Raw genomic sequence first — 25481 nt, forward strand, 5'->3', positions numbered from 1 at the left:
AGGAATTATCCGCAGAGATTTGACTGAGTTTATAGTCAGGCTACATTACAATATCACCAGCACTGTATTTATAAAGATCCTTATTGAGACAAATCTCAGTTGTGTTATGTCATATTCCAAGTGACTGGAGTATAGATCTGCAAACTATATAACTGCTTCAGCACAGTACTCAACCTGAGCTAATGTCTTCTGATTCTCTGTAGCACTTACTGGAATTGTTCCCACAAAAAAAAAAACATAGACAAAAAAAAAAAAAAAAGTCAATTGAAATGTTTTTTTTTTCTACATCCACTAAATTGTGTAAGATTTATGGATCATAGGCAATTTTAGTGGAATAATTTCATAGAATTATAGAATAGTTTGGGTTGGAAGGGACCTTTAAAAGTCATCTAGTCCAACCCCCCTGCAAGAAGCAGGGACATCTCCAACTAGATCAGATTTCTCAGAGCCCGATCCAACCTGACCTTGAATGTTTCCAGGGATGGGGCATCAACCACCTCTCTGGGCAACCTGTTGCAGTGTTCTACCACCCTCACTGTAAAAAATTTCTTTCTGATATCCAATTCAAATCTATCCTCTTTCAGTTTAAAACTATTACCTCTTACCCTGTCACTACAAACTCTGGCAAAAAGTTTGTCCCCATCTTTCCTGTAAGCCCCCTTTAAGTACTGAAAGGATGCAATAAGGTACCCCCGGAGCCTTCTCTTCTCCAAGCCGAACAAGCCCAACTCTCTTAGCTTGTCCTCATAGGTGCTCCAGCCCTCTGATCATCTTTGTGGCCCTCCTCTGGACTCGCTCCAACAAGTCCATGTCCTTCTTATGGTGGCAGCTCCAGATCTGCACACAATACTCCAGGTGGGGTCTCAGGAGAGCAGAGTAGAGCGGGAGAATCACCTCCCTCAACCTGCTGGGCAGTTATATTCATTGTAGTTATGCAAGAGTGAAGTGTCTGTAAGGTGGAAAGGCAGAAGAAAGGATTAATGACAAGACCTTGATAAGGAGGAGTGATCATGTTAGTGTGTGAAATTGCATGCATACTGCTTTCCATAGCCTAGAATGGAACACACGATTCCTGGACTTCATAATTTCTTTTCTAACAGCCTGTATCACTAAAATCTCCAGGGCAAGGCCAACTGTCCATTATTTTTTTTTTTTTTTTGTATTTTAGAGCAAGAAAAAGCCAGCATTGTGATAATTTTCCTTTTTAGCTGAAATAGTAGAAAATTTAGCTCATGTCATATTACAGACAGGAACAGACACATTCACTTGTATATTAAAATGTATATTAAAACTACAAACTCAACTTCTAATTTAATAATAACTAATTCAATATATTTTATGGATGCTTTTTACTTGCTTATTATTTTCTTACACTTAAATGTCGTGTTTGAATACATGGAATAGAAGTTCTTTAGTGATGAATCGTTGTTTATGGAAAGGAAATTTTTGTCTATATATATATTTCAGGCAGAAGGCTCCCCAAATAAATGAGGCAGAATAAAAAGACATTTAAAAAATCTCAGGTTTGAAACAAAGAAAAATTGTTTTCATGAGCTAGTTTCCATCTCTGGCTCTATCCAGAATTGCCAAGCTAATCAACAGAATTTTTCTAAGTCATCAGTTACTTGTTTTTCTGTTATACTGGGTGTTTGATCTCATTCCTCATTTACAGCTGTAGTAAGCACTCACAGCTGCAGTGTTGCTCAATGGGAGATATGCTTTGAACACGTGAAATACATTATAACATCAGGTACACTGAGAAATCAGGTTTTGTGCATTCCAAATTCAGTACCCAAGACAGGTAAGTATACTTCAGATACTTATCTATCTGAGATTTGGATCTTCTCTGTAAAACAGACAATATTACCCTCTTCCATGCTACGGTTATTGTGAAAATCCATTAATTAATGTTTTGAAGCAATCAGAAACAACAGTGGTGTTAAGTGCTCTAGAAAGTCTATGTAAATTTTTTTCTTTAGAGAAACAGTACATAAGATACGGAGCGACAGATTGAACTAGGAAGACAAAGTAAATACTCAAATACTGTTCATTAGGTGATCATCATTAATCTGTGCAAGAAATAAGGCAGAAGAGCTATGGAAAACCCAATAAATTATCATGAAACTGAAGTCTGTATCATATTGTTAACCTACAAGTGGGATGAATTATATCTAATACTTCCTAACCTCAGAATACTTGATTTTGCAGAATTAATAATTCACTTTTAGTTTATTAAGGGTGGGGGGCAGATTTTTTGCTATGCTTTTGATATTTGGCTCTTTGAAAGTGAAAAGCTTCTAACATTTTTGTGTCACAATTTAAATTTCCTGTCAAAAGAGCACAGGTACATCTTGAGGACATGACCTTTTATTCCTCTCGTGAAACCAAGTTAACTGATGTGGTAAGTTTGCTTTAAAGCAATATGTATCCCTTCCTAAGTTCTTCTTTGGGAGTGCTTGCAAACCTAAAATTGAAATCTCCCAGGTTTTACTTCCATAGTGTTTATTAGATTTGTAGTTATTTTCATAATTATTTTTTTCAGTCATTTTATTGATATAAAATTCAGAAACCTTTCCCCAGTTAGGTATTGCATGTGACATTCTCTTTGTAAATTTTGCCACTTGTTTCAAAATCTCCTTTTCCATTTTTAAACATATAAACACAGCTTTATTTGAAAAGGATTGCTTCTCTCTGTTTTCAGAAACGATTCTTCAAGAAGTATCTGAATTTAAGCATAAATAGAAATTAAGTGAAATTTGTCTTATGATCCAGCCTCTTCTTCCTCTATTTACAAGTCAGATATACAAAACAAAGTTGAATTGCCTTTCTTAAGTATTCTCATTTTTTCCTCCTGTCTGACTTCTTTTCATGTCACTTTCCTCACTATTCATATTAGATGATTCTTGGTCTTGACATAGCATGTGAATAGATGATCTATCAATGCTAATGTCCGATCCATAATTAAAAGTGAAAAAAAATCACACTTTTAGAGCCAATGTTTTCTTCTGTGTGTTTCCTTTTACATTTGTAAAGGTCCACTGTAGCCTAATCTACTCTTCATTTTAACAGGAAGATACCTCCTTCAAGACATTATTCCTTTTGTTCCATATACAATTGCAAGTGACAGTTGTTTGAAGTTAATCTATAATATCATAGTGGGATATGTAGCAATTTATAACCCCAATAATAAATTCAGATTCTTTACATGGTATTAACAGATATCTGGATCATATTTAACCACATCTGTTGGTAGGGATGACTGTAACTGGAGTCTCTAAAATGGTATTTTTAGAATCAACTTTTAATAAACAGTTAGGTTGCTAGGCGGGAACGGGAGGAGGAACACTTTGATGTAAACATGTGATTTAATATCCCTGTTTCTCATTCCCATCTGAAAATTTTTAGCAATATTTTTGGCATAAGAATAGGAAAATGGTAGTTCTCAAAGACAGCATTTGTTCCAGTCAAAACTTAGTTAATGACACTGACGTTGTTTTCTGTTCTGTTCTATCTTCCAGTCCTTTTAATGAATGTCAGGTTCTAGTGAATGGATTCCTCCCTGTCATCGATGTCATCAATCTATCCTCATAGGCCTGCAGCTTTGCTGATACATCCACTAACAAAGTCAAAATTGAGCAGTTTCCACTTACTGCTTATTTATTTTTCCTCTCAGATGACGACAGTATCAGATAGAGGAGTTGTTTTCACTATGGGGTCCTAACTCCATGTGGTGGTTTAGCCCTAGCCATTACACAATTTCTCACTCTGCCTCCCCCTCCCTGGCAGGATGGTGGAGAGAACTGGGAAGAGAGGAAAACTCATGGGTTGAAATGAAGACAGTTTACTAGAATAGCAAAGGAAAAGTACAATAATAACAGAATATAAGGATATTAAAATATACAAAATGAACAATCTATGTTTTCTCACCACCCGATGTCCTAATGACCGATACAGCCCAATCGAATCAGCAATCACAAAAATGAAACAGAGTAGCAAGCAAAGGAGCAGCAAGGTAGAGGAAATGATGCCAATGAGCAAGGGAGAGGGATGCATGCCAGGAAGGCAGATACCACCCCCTAGCCAACCCCCACTTACATACTGAGCATGACGTTTATGGCATGGAATACTCTCTTTGGCCAGTTTGGGACAGTTATTCTGTCTGTCTTCCTCCCAGCTTCCTGCATTTGCACATTAGCAACACTTGGAAAGCCGGAGAGTGTCCTTGGTCTCATTAAGAACAACTCACATCCATCAGTGTGTTTATCAATATTCTTCACATGCAAAATCCAAAACACACCAGCTACTGAGAGGAAAATTAACTCCATCCCTGCCGAAACCAGGACACTCCATATTAGCAAAAAATTACTCCCAGAAGTCAAAGGAGAATGTGGTTTTGGCTAACATCTTGCAGAGTTATGTAGGTGTTCCACTTTATTACTGCAGAGAAACATTATGCTTGTTTCTCTACTTAAGGGCTGAGGTTTTAAGTTGCTTTTGTAGGATATTATGTCTTATGGAGACAGGAAGAGGTACAAGACAATGGCAGTCATATGGCTATTCTCAATACCTCGAGGGAGGTAGATTTAGATGGGATATTAGGAAAAAATTTTTTACAATGCGAGTTGTGGAACACTGGAACAGGTTGCCCAGAGAGGTGGTGGAAGCCCCATCCCTGGAAATGTTCAAGGCCAGGTTGGATGGGGCTCTGAGAAACCTGATGTAGTCAGGGATGTCCATGCTCCTTGCAGGGAGGTTGGACTAGATGACCTTTGAAGGTCCCTTTGAACTCTAACCATTCTATGATTCTATGATTTTTTTTGTTGTTTCAAGAAACATGTTTAGTATTTCTGTCATTGAAAAAAATAGCAACATAAATTATTGAATAGGTTCAATCATAATTCTAAATGTGAAATTATGTTTTTATTTGGAATCATACACAGAAGGAACTATATATTGACCAAAAAAATCAGCAACAAAAGACTCTAAAAACCCCACACAGCAACAAAACCCACAGTTTCCAGTGTGATGCCTTCTTTGAAAGGGAACCACTAACATTACTCCTACTGAAAAAAAAAAAACACAAACAAAACCACACACACACAAAAAAAAAACAACCACAAAACACCATGATCACAAAAACCATGATCACAAACACCATGATCACAAAAAAAAAAAAAAAGTATTTCTTCTACATAATATCAAATTGGAAGTTTATAAACAATTAAGTAACCCTCCCTAAAGGCATGTTATGACATTTAGGATGTGAAAAATTGATTGGTATTAAAATAGTCAGTCTAAGTCATAATTGTGGAGTACCATAACAATACCCATAGACTTTTAAATAACAGATACAATAATATACTATTCTACCTTCTTAATCCAATTGTAAGAATATGTTTGAATTCCAAAGTACCTTATACTTTTTTTTTAATGACTTATCATGCTTTAAAAGATATGTTTAAGGACATACGAGAACTGTGATCTTAAAATAAAAAGAACCAAAAGTGCATCCCTCCTAGAAATTTATCATTCTGTTTTTTAAAGATTTCCTATAATCCAGAAATACACGCCAAACATACAGAAAGAGAAAACTGGTGTCATAGAAGAGGAGTTTTGAGATTTTGATCAAAAGAAGCCATATCTCTATGTGTTTCTATGATTCTGTAGTGAAATTTGGGTTTCTACAACTGTAGCAGGAAAAATACAAGAGCTAATAGAAATGTGAACATGTATGCCTAGCTCTAAAAGAGATAGAAGAGTTACAGAAAAAAAAACAAAAAGACATTATCCAACAAGCAGAAGTTCACAGTGCAGAAGCTTGAAGTGCAGCAAAATCGTCTTATTTTTGTTTCAATACTATTGTTTAAATTGTATGAGCTAATAAATGAAGTATTCTTCAATGATCAGATTTCAGAAGGTGAAAGTGTTCATTAAAATACAAGCAAAAAGCTAGCAGAATGAAGTCGTTTTCATATCTACTTATGAAGAAAGGAATATCACATCGTTGAATCTCTGCCACTGGAGTTTAACAAAGCAACACTCTTTCTTCAGAGGTTTCTTTCCTTCTCTCTCCTTTGTTCATTTCCCTAGAAAAAGATCCGAATAGAGACAACAAATGGATAAAAAAAAAATATATTTCAGACAAGATTTAGAAAGGACTTACATAAAGAGGATATAAATGATATCACATTGTCTCTATATGTACCTCTGTGTTTCATAAGTTTAAATTATGGAATGTTATTTTGTAATATTGTGAAAGACAGTCCCTGCGAAATAGAATAATACAAAAGATTAAAGATAATATAGGAAAGAAAAACTTATCAGAATATAGTGTAGTCAAAATAATAAGAAATCATTCTTTAAATCATTTAATGGGAAATATTGTTTTTTATTTTGGTTTGGAATTTAAAAAAAAAAAGATTACACAATCAGTACTTTTCATAAAGTAACTGTATCTTTTCAAACAGCCTTTATCCAAAATTATTTAAAAACATGAACAGGAGATGGTGTGGAACCTCTCACACCCTATGACCATTTAATTAATCTATGGAAATAACTTTCATTTCAAAATGTTTTTCAGTAACAGTTTTTCACGAGTTTATTTTCTTATTAAGCTATTGTGAAAGATATACTCTGTTCTTCAAAACTCTGCAGGTGATCCTTCTTTCCCACCTCAATGTCTAAGATGAAAACCTAAAAATAACTTTTACTAAGGTAAAGGCAAATTATATTTATTGTTTAATTTTGAACTTTACTAGTAAAATGAGAAGTTAAAATATATAATTTTTTTTCCCTATAAAATCTGGAAAGAAACTTTTTTTTTTACTGTAGTGTTTCTAGCCTGTAGACAAAGATAAATTAGCAGAGACAAAACTCCATAATTAGTCTGTCCACATTAAACAAACCTTTTCAAAATACTTTGTCTGTCTCTGCTTACAATGCACTCTTCTGGCCTTTTCTGCAGAAGGAAAAAAATAGGATGCATTGGAAAACGTATTTGTTAACATCATTTTAAAAATGGTTTCTCAGCTAGGACAGGGAAAATTTCAACACTATTAAAAACATATTAGTTACTTGTGCCAAATGCTAAAACATTTTCTCTTGAAAAAGTACAAAAAGTCATCAAGAAAATCTTCAGAAATCTTCTTTGGATATCAGCTATTAACCTTAGCATCTTCTCAATAAAACAAACAGTAACTGTGGTGTCCTTTGCTTTTTACACCCATTCACAGAAGAAATGAGGAAAGGAGTGCACACTGTTAAAAGAATTACTGCAGAATTAACAGTAGTTCAAAACTTGCAGATGGTCTTTTGTCTACTAGGAGTAGCAGGAGTTCTGGTAATAGACTAAACCCTGAAATCCTCAAATATACCACAAATGTAAAATAAGAAGTGAACAAATATTATTTGGAAATCATCCAAAAATCAGAAGAAATTATACATTTTTGGGCGCGAATGTCTATCTGCTCGAGGGTAGGAAGGCTCTGTGGAGGGATCTAGACAGACTGGACTGATGGGCTAAGGTGAACTGTATGATGTTCAAAAAGGCCGAGTGTCAGGTCCTGCACTTCAGTCACAACAACCCCACGCAACACTACGGGCTAGGGAAGAGTGGCTGCAAAGCTGCCTGGCGGAAAGGGACCTGGGGGTGCTAGTAGACAGCCAGCTGAACATGAGGCAGCAGTGTGCCCAGGTGGCCAAGAAGGCCAACGGCATCCTGGCTTGTATCAGGAACAGTGTGTCCAGCAGAAGTAGCAAAGTGATTGTGCCCCTGTACTCAGCACTGGTGAGGCTGCATCTCCAATACTGTGTTCAGTTTTGGGCCCCTCAGTACAAGAAGGACATTGAGTTGCTGGAGTGTGTCCAGAGAAGGGCAACAAACTTGATGAGAGGTCTGGAGAACAAGTCTTATGAGGAGTGTCTGAGGGGACTGGGATTGTTTAGTCTGGAGAAGAGAAGGCTGAGGGGAGACCTCATTGCTGTCTACAACTACCTGAAAAGAGGTTGTAGGGAGGCAGGTGTTGGTCTCTTCTCCCAAGTAACTTGTGATGGGATGACAGGAAATGGCCTCAAGTTGCATTAAGGGAGGTTTAGGTTGGATATTAGGAAAAATTTCTTTACTGAAAGACTGATCAGGAACTGGAACAGGCTGCCTAGGGAAGTGGTGGAGTCACCATCCCTGGAGGTGTTCAAAAAACATGTAAACGTGGCACTTCAGGACATGGTTTGGTAGGCATGGTGGTATTAAGTTGATGGTTGGACTTGATGATTTTGGAGGTCTCTTCCAACCTTAAGATTCTGTGATTCTATGATCTTTTCTCCTTTCAATCTGAAAAGGGATATTGTGAAACACTCTTCTTAGGTACTAAACCTTAAACCTTACCATTAGTGATGGGTGTCACTCTTCATGATTAAAATTATTCCCTCTTTAAAAGCAAATAATTAATAATAATCATAAGAAAACAGAATTAAAAAAAAAAAAAAAACAAACCAAACTTTAGTCTTATTATCCACAGGAACTGTTTTCATGTTTTCAGGTCTAAGGGAAAATTAGTTGTGAGCCATTACAGATTTACCAAAATCTCCTGGACAGGAGCTATTTACTTTGTGTTTGGACTCCACCAGAGTTTAGGTTTCTTGATTCTGAATGTACTGATAATTTGCTGCAATTAGCTTTTGCATGTTACTTGTATATGGAATGCAATTTAGGCAAATATTAAGGAATTTGGATGAGGCTCTGAGCAACCTGATTTAGTCGAAGATGTCCCTGCTCCTTGCAGGGAGGGTTGGACTAGATGACCTTTGAAGGTCCCTTCCAACCCTAACCATTCTATGATTCTATGATTCTATGAATTATTAACAAAGTTTAATTATGTTAGAAAAACTAGAATAGCTGCATAAAAATAAGAAGATATTTTGTCAACTATATCCTCCAAAAAATAAATGTTTTACTAAGTTCAAGTCTACAACAAACTGAAATAAGATACAGAAAAATAAATCAGTCTCTTAAACCACGCTTTATCTAAACTGTAAGCTCACTTATCTTTGTTATATAGTATTTTCTTGTAAAATGTTTACTCACCTTAAAAACTCAGTTTGCAAAAAGTTTTCAAGTAGTTGAGAAGTTTTTCTGCCTATTTTATCCTAGATTTTGTAAAGTAATTAAAAACAAACAAAGAAACAAGCAAAATCTTGTCTTTAATAAAGTAAAACCTGATGATTTTTAGTGTGCAGTTCTCTCTGTTTTTCATATCAAATCTAACTGGTGTAAATGTCAATTTTTGTGTTGGCAAATATAAAACACAATGATGTAACACTTCATGCAATCTTGTTTCTATTTCCAGTTCTTAAAACCATTTTTTTTTTTTTTGCAAAGGCCAGTAATGACAGCAGTGTACTTCAATTCTTAGTGCTGTGTATATGAAAAAAAGAATGTTGGAAATAGCCAACTTATTTAGAAGTGTTTACTCAAGATATGTCACTTTGTCGGTATTTTGAAATGTCAACTGTTATGGAAATAAGCTTGAAGCAGTATTCTAGTACTTATTTATTAGATGAGCAGTGAAAAAGAGACATTGGTTGTTGAAAAATTAGACATTGCTGCATGCCTACAGACATGATAGAGTTGTGCAATGCAATGTGTCATATGTGACTGAGGTAAGTTACACTACCTCCACTCCAACATCCAATCTTTTTTATATTTATTTGAATTGTGCACATTTGAACACAAATTAACATTCTCTTCATTAACAGAGTCTCTTCATTGACAGAGACTTCACTGACCATGAACACGGCAATAGGAACTAAATCTCAAAGATAAATGCATATTTATTATCAGAAATTATCAAAATATTCAACCATGTATTAAGAAAATATATATTTTAGGCTTATATTTAGTATGTGACCCTCCTGATACTCTGAATTTCACATCAAATACACCTATCAGGCCATTAATTAAAAATTACTGGAAAAAGAGTTACAACTGTGAAAGTTTTCTCAGTGCAGATGACTACACTAGTAGTGAAAAATACTATGTCTAGAACTAAAATACACTGTCTTATACAGCTTGTTTGAGTTTGAGTTAGGAAAACTTCTTTAAGGAAAGTACACCATCTCAAGTACATGAAGGGATATGATTTTGTCACTGTACATGACATCATCATGTCAAGTTGTTGGTTTTGCATTTTAGAATACAACAAGATTCTGGAGCACTGAAGGAAGGATATTTAAATGATCCAAACTATAGAATACAAGATTCACACTGTAAGGCTCAACAAACTCAGTCTAATCAGTTTATTGAAGAGAACTTTGACTTGATAATTTGATATTAGTAATTACCCTGGAAAATTATATGTCATTAGGAGGCTTTTCTGTCTTGAATACAGAGATATAACAAGATGCAGAGGCTGGACTTTGAACTTATTCAAATTCCACCTTGAACATTATTGTATTCCTTAACAATAAGGTAATTAAGCACTAAAAGATGATACTATTAAAAAAACTAGTAGGCTTAGAGTCCTAAAAATGAGATTAGATTTCTTTTGCCAGTCTCATGCTTTAATTCAGCCTCTGAAGGAAAAATAAGTGTGATGATGATGTACAGTAGTTTTTTACATGAAACTATTATTGTGTATAATCATATTGTAAATGAAATGAATAAGTGAAAATGATTATAGTAAAATCATCTTGAATGTATTTTCTTATTATTGTCTTTTGAAATATGACCTCTAACTGTGAACTACGTTTCTGCAGTGCCAGATACATGTATATAAACAGAACAAATTAAACATTTGTCACTAAAATATAAGAAAAGAATAATAAGATGAATATGTATATATATATATAAAGTGGGCTATACCAAAACACAAGACAGTATCAGTCACCACTCTATGCAGTGATATCAGTGTATCTGCACCTTTCTATTGTTTCTTTTTTGTATGTCTCTCATATTAATGAGTTGAAAGATAAGATTTGAGTAAAGAAAATCAAGTACAATTTCATTTCTTATAGTGATTTTCCACGCCTGATGGACAATCCTGGAAGATAAATATGACCTATAATATCTCATAATCACTGCAAGAAGAATTTTTGAGAAGAAATCTGAAAAATGTCTAATTAGTATCAGTAACCTACATATGCATTCCCAAAATGAGATGCTTAAGAAGGACATTGCACACAACTTTGTAACAGTAGCATTAGTTCAATATCAATAGTAATTTCTCATAAAAAAATTCTACTTGAATAATTATTGCTAAAGAAAATGCAAGATAAAATCAGAAGTCCTCCATCGGCCTTTCAGTTTTTTAACGAAGCTATGTCTACATGTAGAATTTTGCATAATTCATAATTAATAAAAACACAACCAGTCCCTCTAATAATGGCATGGTTTAAACTAGCAAAGAGAACTGGAAAACAGTGTATAGATAATAAATATAGTTTTGAGGTCATCACTGGAAATAGCTATTTCTCTGTTTGTATTGCATTATCAGAATAATTGTTTTCACTGCTGCGAACATTAAAAATTTGTGGAAGTTAGTTAAATACAAACTTTTTTTTTTTAACTGGACAATCATGCCTCTAAGCTAACTTGGTAGTCAAGGGCTACGTAGTCAAATATGACACCAGGAATACACTGTACCAGCTAATGCTAAGCTTCATACATAATTTTGCATTTAGTAAGTCCAGTTTTACTCACAAATTAAAATGAAAAACTCTATATTTTTTAAAATCTGTCACTTCCTGTGCTTACTCTTTTACCTGACATTAGTATTCAAGTCCAATATAATTGATGTCTAATTACATTGAGATTTAGATTTTTTTTTGCAGTGTATTTCAGGGTATCAATGAAAGTTTGTGGCAATTTTAATTAAAACATCCAAGTCTTACTTCTTTGAAAGTTTCTGGCACTGGTAAGAAAATGAAAAGTTTTAAGTAACTCTGCCAGAGACTCTGCATTTTTTACTTAAGTAATGCTTTTTAGCTCTTTTCATACTGGCTTCAGCTATGCCAGGTTCTAAATCATTCTGGCTTAAATAATTGGCATTGCCATTAATTTTCTATAATGAGAAAGAAGGTTCTATACACAATTCTGCAGGCAATATAATAATGGAAAAAGCAATAGCCAAATCTGTTATCTTAACTGAAGAGATGGAATTTCTACTTCTGTGAGTGAGGCTTGCATGAACTTGGTCAGTGATACTGACATTACTTAATTGCTCTATTAATTCTAGGATTATCAGCAAAGAGGTTCATCCATTGGCTCCTTAAATCAACGGTACATTTTAAAAAGTTGAAAATTAGGCAAATACATTAGATCGAGCTTTAATTAAAGACTTTGAATATTAATGTTATATAGCTATGCAGATAAAATACAGTCACATGAAAGAATAGTCAAAATCTGATCATAGTATCTCCATGTAAGTTGGTGTTTCTTTATGTATCTATCCTATAATCAGCATAAATGTAATTTATTCATTAAGATTTTCAGATAAGTAATTAGGATATTTCTATATTATATGTCACCACAGGTGCTAATGCACAGTGGGCTGGACATGAAGTATTGTTGCAGAAGATATAACTGGTGGCATTTTATCTTTTAGGTAAGTCATAACTTGAATAGAAACAATCTGTTGCTGTCATAAGCTGTTCACTTCATGAGCTGTTCACTTCATAGCAGCTGAAACAGTTCCCGGAAAGGCAGACGTCAGAGTCAAATCTACAGTCTATGCAATGAAAATCTGTGATTTGAAATAAATGGTGTAAGGTTTCAGGTAAAATAAGCATGAGAACTTTGGGTTCTTTACATGTGCTTGGGATTATGGAGCACTAGATTATTAGACAAATAAGAATTCTCATGGTAAAATACCTAAATACTAAAAAAATATTTGCCTGAAAGTACTAGAAATAGGCCATAATTTACAAGTAATTGTAAAAGTACTAACAACACATTATTAAAGCATAAAATCACTCAGCTCTATTTGCTTTCTCATCAACAATGCCATGGAAAGGAATTTAACAGCAAAACTAGTTATATGAAAATATGTTTGACTAAGATTGCTGCATATACTCTACTCACTGGAGACGAGCTGAATTCCCAAGACCCATGATCAGTGTAAGTCTATGTACACGTTATAAGTAATAAATAGCAAAAGGAGCATATGTTTTCATACAGTGAACAGTTAGTATTGAGAACCCAGGAAATTTTACTTTGGAATAATTGTATTTGAGTCACTGAAATGTAATAACCATCAGCAGTCAGAACACATTCAGTGTGCTCCTGGAGAGCATCTTTGTGTTTAGTTTCATTCAAAAGAAAGCCAGTAAGAGTGTTTTGGACCCATAATGTGAACCAAAATAGAAAGAATCGTAAAAGTATCTTCAAAAGCACACTTCTCAGCAAAACTAAAACATTAATATAGAGGCACCTTGAGTTTCCCAGGAGACACAGCATCCCCTCAGAGGCAAACCTGTAAAGACTCTTCAGTGTTACCTATGTAACATCACAGACTCCTTCATAAGTTCTCAGTTGTGTCAGTGATGTTCTAAAAGTTTGACTGTGAGCAAACACAAGCCAACAGTACTCTGAGCCAAAGAAACACAGGCTGTCTTTGAACAGAGCCGTATACGTATTACATCTTGTCGTAGTTCAGCCCCGATCGGGACCAGACTACGCTGTCTCTCTCTCACTCTCCCCGCCCTCTGAGAGAATAGGGAGAGATAATTTAAGAAAAACGGCTCAAGGTTTGAGATAAGGACTGGGAGAAATCCTTAAAGTCACTGTTACGGGCAAAAGAGACTTGACTTGGGGAAAAATATTCACTTATTACTAAAACTAGCAGGATAATGAGACAGAGAACAAGATAACCTCCCCGCAACCCTCCCTCTTCCCAAGCTTAACATTATCTATTAGGTACCTTCCCCGCCCTGAGCGGCACAGGGGGGAAGAGGGAATGGGGGTTGCAGTCAGTTCTTCACATGTTGTTTTACGCCACCGCTTCATTGTCAGGGGAAGAACTCCTTTCATTCCTCCCCTGCTCCGTTGTAGGGCCCCTCCACCGGGCCACAGTCCTTTGTGAAACTGATCTGGCATGGGTCATCTCTTCCACGGGGTGTAGTCTCTCCAGAACTGCTGCCCCAGCGGGCCCTCCACAGGCCACAGCCTCCTTCAGGCATCCACCTGCCCCAACTTGGGGTCCTTCATGGGCTGCAGGTGGATCTCTGCTCCTCTGTGACCTCCATGGACTACAGGGTGACAACCTGCTCCACCATGGTCATCACCACAGGCTGCAGGGGAATCTTGGCTAGGAGCCACATTACTCCTCCCCCTCCTTATGAACTGATTTTGGCATCTGCAGCTGTTCCTCTCACAGGAAAAAATTCTTCACAACAGGCAGGCAGACACCTCTCAGAATCTCTTCACATCATCCATCTCATCTCCCCTCCACTTCTTGCATCTGGGCCGGGCCGAGTTGGGCCCAGTTGGCCGCCCAGCAGGAGGCCAGAGAGTGAGGCCTGCAAGGTCCCTGAGGCCTACGCCTCCCCCTCTCTGCCTCTGCTCAGCTTCTTCTCATCTTCTCTTCTCTCTCCTTCTTTTTTTTTTTTTCTGTTTTCCCCTTCTTAAATATGCTATTGCAGAGGTGTTGTCACAGAACATTCTGCTACCAATCAGCTCGGCCTTGGCCAGCAGTGGGTCCGCCCTAGGCCTGGCTGATTCCACTGAACAAAGGGGAGCAACTACTAACAGTTTCCTACAGAAGCTACCACCTTAGGCTCCCCTTCATTAAACAAAACCACAACACATCTCTTCTTAGTGAAGTGGATTTGTATCTTGCTCAGGTTGGAGCATCAATAGAGGAAGCTGTCATTAGATGAGAATTAAACACAATTTGTTTCTATTTTGTTTTCAGTATTGTTTTGAGATTAAAAACTGTGCAAAACTTAACAAATGTAAAGGTTTTTATGTGTCCAAAAGTCACAGGAAGAAAAAAAAAAAAAAAAAAAACTAAACTGAACAACAAAACCAGAAGTTTCTGCAAAATTTCCTTTGGAACACTAGCCACTAGAGTATTAGACAAAAAGGAGCTACTCAAATCCAACCATTCTTGTTCCACAGAAAAAGTTTCCATCGACTGTAATGAAAAATTGTTAAGAAGTTGCAGATTCTACCACTTTTTAATTCAAATTTTGCTGGACAAGAGATTCACCAGTCTCTACTAAAAAGGGCACATTAAGAAAATTACAAGTAACAGCAGACTTGGTCAGTATATATGTATATGAAATCTCTTACATGCTTCTTATATGTGCTTTTTAGATGCATTATAGCAATATAATAACTAAAGGGCATATTTTCCTTGAAAAGTACAATCAAGGCCCTAAGTTAATTATCCCCACATCCAGGGCCTTTAGTGGACTAGGCCAAGGTAGTACAGCTGGTAACCTTGAGGATAGGCTGCCAAACAGCTCTGCTGGAAGGCCTCTGGGAGGGCTACCCCCTCATTCTCTTGGGAGCTATTATTAAGCTCTGGCTTTCATCCTGAACTCTTGCCTGACCTATAGTTTCAAGAGCATTGCAGTGGTGCCTGTGTCTGGCCCATTTATCCAGTACCAGACATGTCCTGCACATTGACACCCCAGCCTGGCTATCCTGAAGCTTTGTCTGTCCCTGGTTCCCTTCACTGGGCCTGATCCTGACCCCTACCCACAGGCTGATGTCCCAGCCTCAGGCCATTCCCAGGGAAATGTTCAGTGCTTGGAGCTGCAGCTGCCCCCAGTTGCCACTCGGCCTGTTCTGCTCTCTGGCTACCACGGTGGGAAGGGCTCTGGCTGTGGGGCCCTGCCCTGTCTACCCTGGAGGAAACACCACCGCTCCCCACATGTGGCCCCTGGGGAGCTGTTGGACCCCACTCTGTCCCAACACTGAGAATGTAGGCTATTGCTCCTCTACAGTTTCTGCACTTACATGAAAGCCCTTTTTCCCACTCGTGCAAAAACTGTACAGAGACCTGTTCTGTAATTTTCCTTAAAAGTGACGTCAGATTCTCTACTATAATTACGAAGGATTTAGGAATGCCTAAAGGACAAGTGTAAACTCAGCCATAGGCTTCCCCAGTCATAGAGCCTCTCTAATCTTCTTGTAGCTATTACTACTTGTGTTACCTGTCAGAAAGATTACTACATAATCTACTGTGGAAATCTCTGGGATGGGAGAACATTCTTCTAATGGACATCTCCATGAAGACATTACCAAGCAGCAGATGAATTATACATAGCCCTAACTTTTACCAAAGAAAATATTCAAAAGGTCATATTAAAGTACAGTTTAAAAATGTATTACATCTTGTAAAACTTTTTGTTTCTGAATCCACTTGCTTTTTTTACCTATTGACACTTTTAAAGTTTATCCTGACTGAAAATCTTCAAAATTTCACTGAACTAGAAATTACATGAGTAATCTCTACTGGTTCCCTGACTAATCACTTCAGTTTCTGTGATTCATCACTGTTGACACAGCACTTAGGGCTCTGTCAGAGCACTGGTGCCATGACACTGTTGTCAGAACCCATGAATGTTCCGGCAACAGAAGAAAAGATCTTAACAAACTGAGAGACTTAGTTTAAATTTTTGAACAAACTCTAAGAAATCAGAAAAAAAAAAACCCATAAAAATGAAATTATCTTTCCACTAAAAGGGATATTGCTATTATGGTACAGTAATTGAGAGGATCCAGAGATTAAGGAAAGATATGCCTGTACTACCAAAGAATATGCCTGGAAAGCCTTACCTGAAGAGTTGTAGTTTTAAAAGAATTTATAAAGAAGTTACTCATTAAACACCAATAAATTAGTATACATTTGGTCATTTTAGTGAGAGACTAGCAGTTTACTGATAAACATTGTGTATTTATAACCTTGATTCTTCTTTAATTGATACTGCATAATCAGGAGAAAACTCCTTTGCTTCAAATGTCATAGCACAAAAGTCCAGCACAATGTCTAAAGCAGCACAAGTCTGTCGAGTATTTCATAGCATCCATATGGAGCCTTCAAATTTAAGCAAATAAATCCACTTGTAAGCAAGCTGTTCATCTTCATACATGAAAAATTTTGGATCTTGTCTAGTGATGAGAAGGGGAAAGAAATTTTAACCTGTAAAGAGCATCTTTAACATACTAAGAAGCCTATTCTGGAAAATAATTCTCTTCTCTTTGCTTCATGGGCTCTAGTCTGGAAACAAGACAATGATCTAAGGGAAAGAGGGAGGAAAGAAAAAAGGAAAATAGACTATGCATTGAAAGCTTAAGCCTGTCTCACACACTCATGAGGTTTATTTTGCTTTTGAAATTTTGCATTGACATGGCTATTTTTCTGTCAACAATATGAATATTGTGTGCCTGAATGTCAATAGGGCGTAGCAAATAGCACAGTAATATACTGACTAGGACTGTTTCATTTCATATATAATTCACAGCTTACTGATGTGATTCCAAAACTGTCCATAACTTTCTCATAATGTTAGAAGGACGAGAAGTTATGATTTGTTTTTAATCCTAAGGATGTTTTTCAGATTTTTCACTTCTTTGTTTTTGTTTCTTCCCTGGGAGGATGGATTTTTAAAGTTTTATTTTCTATTAACAAAAGCAATTGAGATACAAAGCTGGGAGCAAGGAATATATTAAAATTTAAATTTTACCATTTTTCAGAGAGGTTATTGCTGTGCTTTTGCACAACAAATGGTGCTACATTTGTGGGATAACTATGGATATTTATTATTTAACTAATAATATTTGTTATTAATATATATGGATATTAGTTTACAATTAACAATCAGATTTTAGAGCATGAGACTGAAACTATATGTAAGTCCCTGTATAATCTGTCATTCTTAGTATTACATGTGCTCCATTACTGAAAAAGTTCTAACATCTTACAGTCTTTCCTTCCCATGATGGGAGAGCAGGAATATGGAACAGAAAGCTAACAGCAAGATTTTAGATTGTCCTGGTTTTGGCAGGGATGGAGTTAATTTTTCCTCTCAGTAGCTGGTATGTTTTGGATTTCGTGTGTGAAGAATGTTGATAAACACTCTGATGATACCAGTTGTTGTGAATGAGACCAAGGACACTGTCTTGCTTTCCAAGTCTCGCTAATTTGCAGATGCAGGTAGCTAGGAGAAAGACAGACAGAATAATTGACCCAAACTGGCCAAAGAGAGTATTCCATGCCACAAACGTCATGCTCATGGGGGCAGGTGAGGGTGGGTATCTGCCTTCCTGGCATCCATCTTTCCTGCTCATTTTGCTGGCATCGTTCCCTCTACCTTGCTGGCTCCCTTTTGCTCCTTTGCTTGCTGCTTGGTTTTGTTTCCGTGATCGCTGCTCGGGACGGGCTGTATCAGTCATTGGGACATGGGTGGTGAGAAAACACATATTGTTCCCTTTGTATATTTTTAATATCCTTATATTCTGTTATTATTGTAGTTTTCCCTTTTTATTTTAGTAAATTATCTTTATCTCAACCCACAAGTTCTCCTTCCTTCCCAATTCTCTCCCCCATCCCCCTGGGGAGGGGGAGGGTGAGCGAGAAACTGTGTGGTGATTCAGGCTAAACCATCACATAGATCTATAAGTATTTAGATAGCTACTGGCATTCTGGGAAATTGAATTATATGACTAGGTATCAAGCTTCCAGCAAAAAAAAAAAAAGCAGACTACTACCACAGAAAAAAAAATATGTGAAAGTTGCTATTCTGAGTCAAACATCATGTAGTTTTTAGATTAATTTTTGCCAAATGCAAATGCTGGTTGATCTTCAAGAACAACCTCCTCAGGGTACAAGAATGATCCATTCTTGTCAAGCAAGTGTGGGAAAAGGTCAGCATAGATGAACACTAAGCTACTGACTGAACTCAACTACAGAAAGGAAGTACACAGATGGTGGATGTGGGGATAGGCTAAATAGGAGGAATGCAAAGACATTGCCCACTCATGTAGGAATGAACTGAGGAAAGCCAAAGCTCAGCTTGAGATGAAACTAGCAAGGGAGGTGAAACGCAGTAAGATAGGTTTCTGGAAGTATGTTGTCAGAAGACAACATTTTTTAGTATGGAAGGGATCTAGTGATAAGGGTAATCATAGAATATTTTGAGTTGGAAGGGACCTTTAAAGGTCATCTAGTCCAACCCTTCTTCAAGGAGCAGGGACATCTTCAACCAGCTCAGGTTGCGCAGACCCACATCCAACCTGGCCTTGAATGTTTCCAGGGACAGGGAATCCACCACCTCTCTGCGACACCGGTTCCAGTGTTCCACCACCCTTATAGTAAAAAATTTCTTTCTTGTTTCTAGTATAAATTTACCTCCTTCCAGTTTAAAACAATTACCTCTTTTCCTATCACAATAGGACCTGCTAAAAAATTTCTCCCCGTCTTTCTTATAGAAAAAGCTGAGGCAATCTGTGCCATTTTGCCCCTCAAATAACAATCATCTTATAAAGAACATTAAGATAGGAGTCAGCACATTTTTATGTAGATTAACTGAAAGCCAGACATACTGAAATTATTTACATAAGAGAGATTTAATTTGTATCCAGTCATCTAATTGTTCAAAGCTGTAGTATTCTATTTGTGCCTCAAAGATGAACTCTTGTTTCCCTAAAAACTTCAAATCCTTCCAGAGATGTGTTTAATTGATTAATATTAAAGACATTTCTGTTTTAGAAGTAAGTAAAAATATTGTCAGGGGATTTGGACCTAGAAACTGCATCCTTTTGTAGCTCTAATCCTAGGTAACTTTACAAAACTCTTTGGATCTCTAAAAATTTTTAATTTCATAGACCTAATATATGGTTAAAGGAATGCTGTAATAAACAAGGGAAATGTTTATTTCGTTTTTCTAACCCTTTAATATATTTCAGAATTTAGTCCAACATTTCATTCTGAAATGTACATAGTGAAGTTTCCAGAACAAAATTGTGGAATCACTATCATATGTTTGTGCTCATTATCAAGATGTCTTTTGCTATATTATAATTACAAAATCATACTTTTTTTTTCTTATTTTATCCAAAATATTTTGGTAAACCAAGTAGAAGTGATGATGTTGAGGGAGACATAAGTTTCAGGACTTCAAGTTCAGTTTGTATAAATGGAAAAACACAATTTTATTATTATATATAGTAAATAAATCTTGCCTCAATATCTACATATTTTTTACAGCAGCATAAAGAACAGTAAAAAAAGCACCATCACATCATGCCTACCATTGTTTGCATGAGAACGAATGAAGGAAATATCTACCTCACTTAGGAATGATTATTGTTAACTCAGGATATGCTATTTTGCCTTTGTGTTGAAATGTCAGCTCTTTGATGTAAAGCAGCCTGGAGCTGAATTCACCACTGATGTTACTTATTAGATAAGCAATAACATAGAGGACATGGGGTTCTGAAGAGTAATCCCTTCTGTGTGCCTAAGGGCACTGTAGAATTACGAAATTCAACATGGCATATGTGACAAGGATCGGTGACTCCTTTTAATTATGTGTGCTTTTGGATCAAGGCATCACACAGAATCCTTAGTGATAGAAACTGGAGCATGAAACCTACAATCCCAAGATAGACAAAGAAATCTGTAAATTCAGCAGGACATTGGATAATCTACAGTAGGTCTACACTGGGACATAATGAAACGAAAAGACTGATCTGCTGGTGTTAATAAGTGTATCTTAAATTACTTTTAACATCACTATAAAATATTCTTCTTTTAGAAGCCACCAAAATTAATTCTCTGCTTGGAGACAGTAGTCAAAGCAGAGATTTCTGACACCTGTATATTTTAAAGATATTTCAATTAAAATGTTAATTATTTAATTAGATATACTAGTATTAGTTTTCCTTAAACCCAAATACGATCATACCAAAAGAGTGTAATTAATACAGTGTTTAGTAATATTTTTCATTATATCATAACCAAACCCAATGTATAAACATTTTAGATAAGCACGAGAGCAGTGCAACCATTGAAGGGACATCTGTGTGTGGTTGCACATAAGAAACAACTAAGGGATAAAAAATTGTCAGATAGAGGGCAAGATAAACACAAAGCATCACAAACAGGCAGAACATCCTGCCTAATGTACACCAAAAAGCAATATTGGTATCAGAAGATATTTGGTTTGGCGGGGAGGGGCAGATGGGCATTAAGCACCAGACTTAAGTGAAGAAAATAGAAAATGCTTTGATTTCTTTTGTTAAGGAGCTCTCGAGTCTGGTCACTTATACCTTGGTTGCTAGACCCACTCAGGACTGTAGCTGCCAGTGCTAACTATTTTAGTTCAGCTTCATGTCATTGTATGCTCACATCTAATTTATAATATAACTGCTAAAACTAGCAGGTTTTTTTGGGTAGTGATAGAAATTAATAGTGCATAAGAATCAACAATTAGCTTCAATTGTGTGGTCATTGAGTGGATTTAATGAGTTTAGTTTTCAAGAACTCAATCTGGTCTCTTTAGTTAAGGATAATAAGAAATGTTTTTACAAATACATTAATACATTAAAAACAAAAAGAGAGCCAAAGAGAATCTCCATCCTTTATTGACTGTGGGAAGGAACATTGTCACCAAGGATGAGGAAAAGGCCAAGGTACTTAATGCCTTCTTTGCCTCAGTCTTTAATAGTCTCTCAGTTATCTCCAAGGTGTTCAGCTCCCTGAGCAGGAAGACAGTGACAGAGAGTGGAATGAAACCCCGACAATCCAGGAGGAAGCAGTTATCAACCTGCTACACCACCATAGACACAAGTCTATGGGGCTGGATGGGATCCACCTGAGAGTACTGAGGGAGCTAGCAGAAGAGCTTGCCAAGCCACTCTCCATCATTTATCAGCAGTCCTGGTTAACAGGGGAGGTCCCAGACGACTGGAGGCTTGCCAACGTGATGCCCAGTTACAAGAAGGAGGATCGAGGGAACTACAGGTCTGTCAGCCTGACCTTGGTACTGGGAAAGATTATGGAGTAGTTCAGCTTGAGTGCACTCACCAGGCATCTGCAGGATAACCAGGGGATCAGGCCCAGCCAGCATGGATTCATGAAGGGCAGGTCTTGCTTGAACAACCTCATCTCCTTCTATGACCAAGTGACCCACACAGTGGATGACAGGAAGGCTGTGAATGTTATCTACCTGGACTTCAGCAAAGCCTTTGTTATCGTCTCCAACAGCATTCTCCTAGAGAAGCTGGCAGCTCATGACTTGGACAGGTGTACCATGTGATGGCTTAACAACTGTCTGGATGGCTGAGCGCAGAGAGTTGTGATGAATGGAGTTAAATCCATTTGGCATCTAGTCACGAGCAGTGTTTCCCAGGGCTCAGTGCTGGGGCCAGTTCTGTTTAATATCTTTATCCACAATCTGGATGAGGGGATTGAGTGCTCCCTCAGTAAATTTGTAGATGACACCAAATTTGGTGGGCATGTCAATCTGCTCAAGGGTAGGAAGGTTCTGTGGAAGGATCTAGACAGACTGGACTGATGGGCTAAAGTGAACTGTATGATATTCAAAAAGGCCAAGTGTCAGGTCCTGCACTTCAGTCACAACAACCCCATGCAATGCTACAGGCTTGGGGAAGAGTGGCTGGAAAGCTGCCCATCAGAAAGGGACCTGGGGGTGCTAGTAGACAGCCAGCTGAACATGAGGCAGCAGTGTGCCCAGGTGGCCAAGAAGGCCAACAGCATCCTGGCTTGTATCATGAACAGTGTGTCCAGCAGAAGTAGCAAAGTGATTGTGCCCCTGTACTCAGCACTGGTGAGGCTGCATCTCCAATACTGTGTTCAGTTTTGGGCCCCTCAGTACAAGAAGGACATTGAGTTGCTGGAGTGTGTCCAGAGAAGGGCAACAAACTTGATGAGAGGTCTGGAGAACAAGTCTTATGAGGAGTGTCTGAGGGGACTGGGATTGTTTAGTCTGGAGAAGAGAAGGCTGAGGGGAGACCTCATCGCTCTCTACAGCAATGACTGAAAGGAGGTTGTAGGGAGGTGGGTGTTGGTCTCCTCTTCCAAGTAACTAGTGATAGGATGAGATGAAACAGCCTCAAGTTGCATCAGGGGAGGTTTTGATTGAATATTAGGAAAAATTTCTTTACTGAAAGACTGGTCAGGCACACGAACAGGCTGACTAAGGAAGTGGTGGAGTCACCATCCCTGGAGGTGTTCAAAGAATGTGTAGATGTGGCACTTCAGGACGTGGTTTAGTGGACATGGTGGAGTCAGGTTGACGACTCGACTTGATGATCTTGGAGGTCTTCTCTAACCTTAAAGATTCTATGATTCTGTGATCCTTAGAAGCAATATAAATTGTGTCATCAAGGAATGGCAACTCCAGGAAAGGTATGGAACTTTTATCGGAATAATCAGTACAGTTTATGAGAATAGATATCAATATTGTTTACAATGAAATTTTATCTTGTGAATAGTATTACACTGTATGCTCTGTATATTTTGCAGAAGTGCTATAATTTCAGCTGTTAAGCAAGTCAGTCATTTAGAAAATTTGTTGAGTTTTTCAAATATGAACTTCAAAAAACTTTTTTTTTCACAAAATCTTATAATGCTTTGAAGATTTTATTTTAACCCTGTAACTTCCATCAAAGAAGAAAATTTCCACACTGTATTTACAGAGAGAAGAAAATGGAAGAACAAAGAGTTTTCATGATTTCTCTAACACTGTGAGATGGCGAACGGCAGAATAAAATCCAGAAATCGTGTTTCCCTCTCCTAGGCTGAAAAATCTCTCTTTAGCTTTCTTAAAAAATAAACAAACCATTAAAGTTGCACATGTAGTGCTTTCTGGACAAGTTTAGTATTTAGTACTCTCACTGTATGATCATAGCTAGCAAAAAGATAATAAGTGTTATTCTTTGTTTATTGTTTTGAGAAACAAGGATTTTCAGCACTTTTTAATTGTCTTCTCAATATGCAAGGCTATTTATGCGATTGAAGGCTGAAATACTAAACTACAGAAATTGCTTACAGTATGGATAAACATTATCACACTTCTGTGCTGACAAAGTTTTGAAGACTCTGTTTTCTTGCACTTTGTGTGGTCTGATGAATGAGAACAAAATACATTGCATGTAAAACATGAAGTACAATGTCTATGGATAGTGGATGTGCAAATAAAACAAAAGAAACATTAAAAAACAAAATTACAAAAAATTCACTATTCTGAACTGAAGATGGATTCCACCTGAATAGTATAAACTGATATTGCTTTTGTGAAGCACTTACATAAAAGCACACCTATGTGAGAATGTGGAAAAATAGCACTTACAAAGGCACTTGGACACTTGAATGTATGACTTTTCCACAGCATAGTAAGTATGAAATGATGATATTAAAATAGATGAGGGAAAGAATTTACATTTTAACAGATTTATACATAAGTTATTTCTATGCCAGCTCACATCTGGCATAGAAGTAGTACCTATGCGTCAACTATGTGTTCTCTAGAGTTCACAAAGCCGCCAGAATTTTCTAATTGCTTCCTAGTTTTTTTGGCAAACAGAAAATCCTGGGAAAGTTATAATAGATTTAGTTATATACACTACTTTATTAGTATATATTTTTAATTAAAATATAGATACAGATATTTGATTCATTTATTTCTTGAAAGAAAAATCTTATTGAGATAAAGTCCTTCATTCTCTGTATTATATGAATTTCCTTCTGGAAAAGGTTACATTTGTTCAATAAAGTCAATAGCTTTTTTGTCGGCATTATTCCTCTGCAACTAATAGATCTCAGTCAACATAGCATTTGGAATTGGACTTTCAAAAAAAAAAATAAGGCAAAGATTTCAAATGTCAGAATGTTTCTTTGTTGCTTTGTGGTGATGAATTCTGCCTTGCTTGTTAAGTGGATCTACATCAAGAACTCATAAGAGTGAACGCCTATTTGCCAAAGAAAGGTAGTATTTCTAAATCGGGACTTCTGCCTCTTTGTACTTAATCTTAAAAAATTAGACATCTACTCTTTGAAATCACAGTTAATTAATTACTCAACCTCTCTTTCAGTGACTGTAGTATGTTTCCTTAGTTTGTTCCAGAGATCTAATCATATGCTAAAATTTAAGGTCAGCGTGAGGAAAGAGAGTTCAAAACCTGCTGTGGTTAATGCACAGGCTCATGCTTCATTCTAGAACTGGGAAAGATAAAGACAAATCCTATTCATATTATTGGAAAACAGGTAAATAAAGGAACTTTTAGTTTAACCTGCATATTTTTGTACTGATTGAAAATTTGGAATTTGTTTCCTTTCATTTTGTCTTTTGAAAAACAAAAATATTTTAAATTTTCACTTTTTTTTTTTTCTGTTCTAGAAATGTATAAATATGGTAACCATAGAAAAATGAAATAAAAAATGACAGTCACTGTTTTTATGTAGAAACTGTTTACAGACTTTCACTCAAATTTAGCAGTTTTTCTGTTGTATATG

This window comes from Chlamydotis macqueenii, chromosome 4 (genome assembly GCF_036417535.1).
Source record: "Chlamydotis macqueenii isolate bChlMac1 chromosome 4, bChlMac1.mat, whole genome shotgun sequence".
In the NCBI taxonomy this organism is placed as follows: domain Eukaryota; kingdom Metazoa; phylum Chordata; class Aves; order Otidiformes; family Otididae; genus Chlamydotis; species Chlamydotis macqueenii.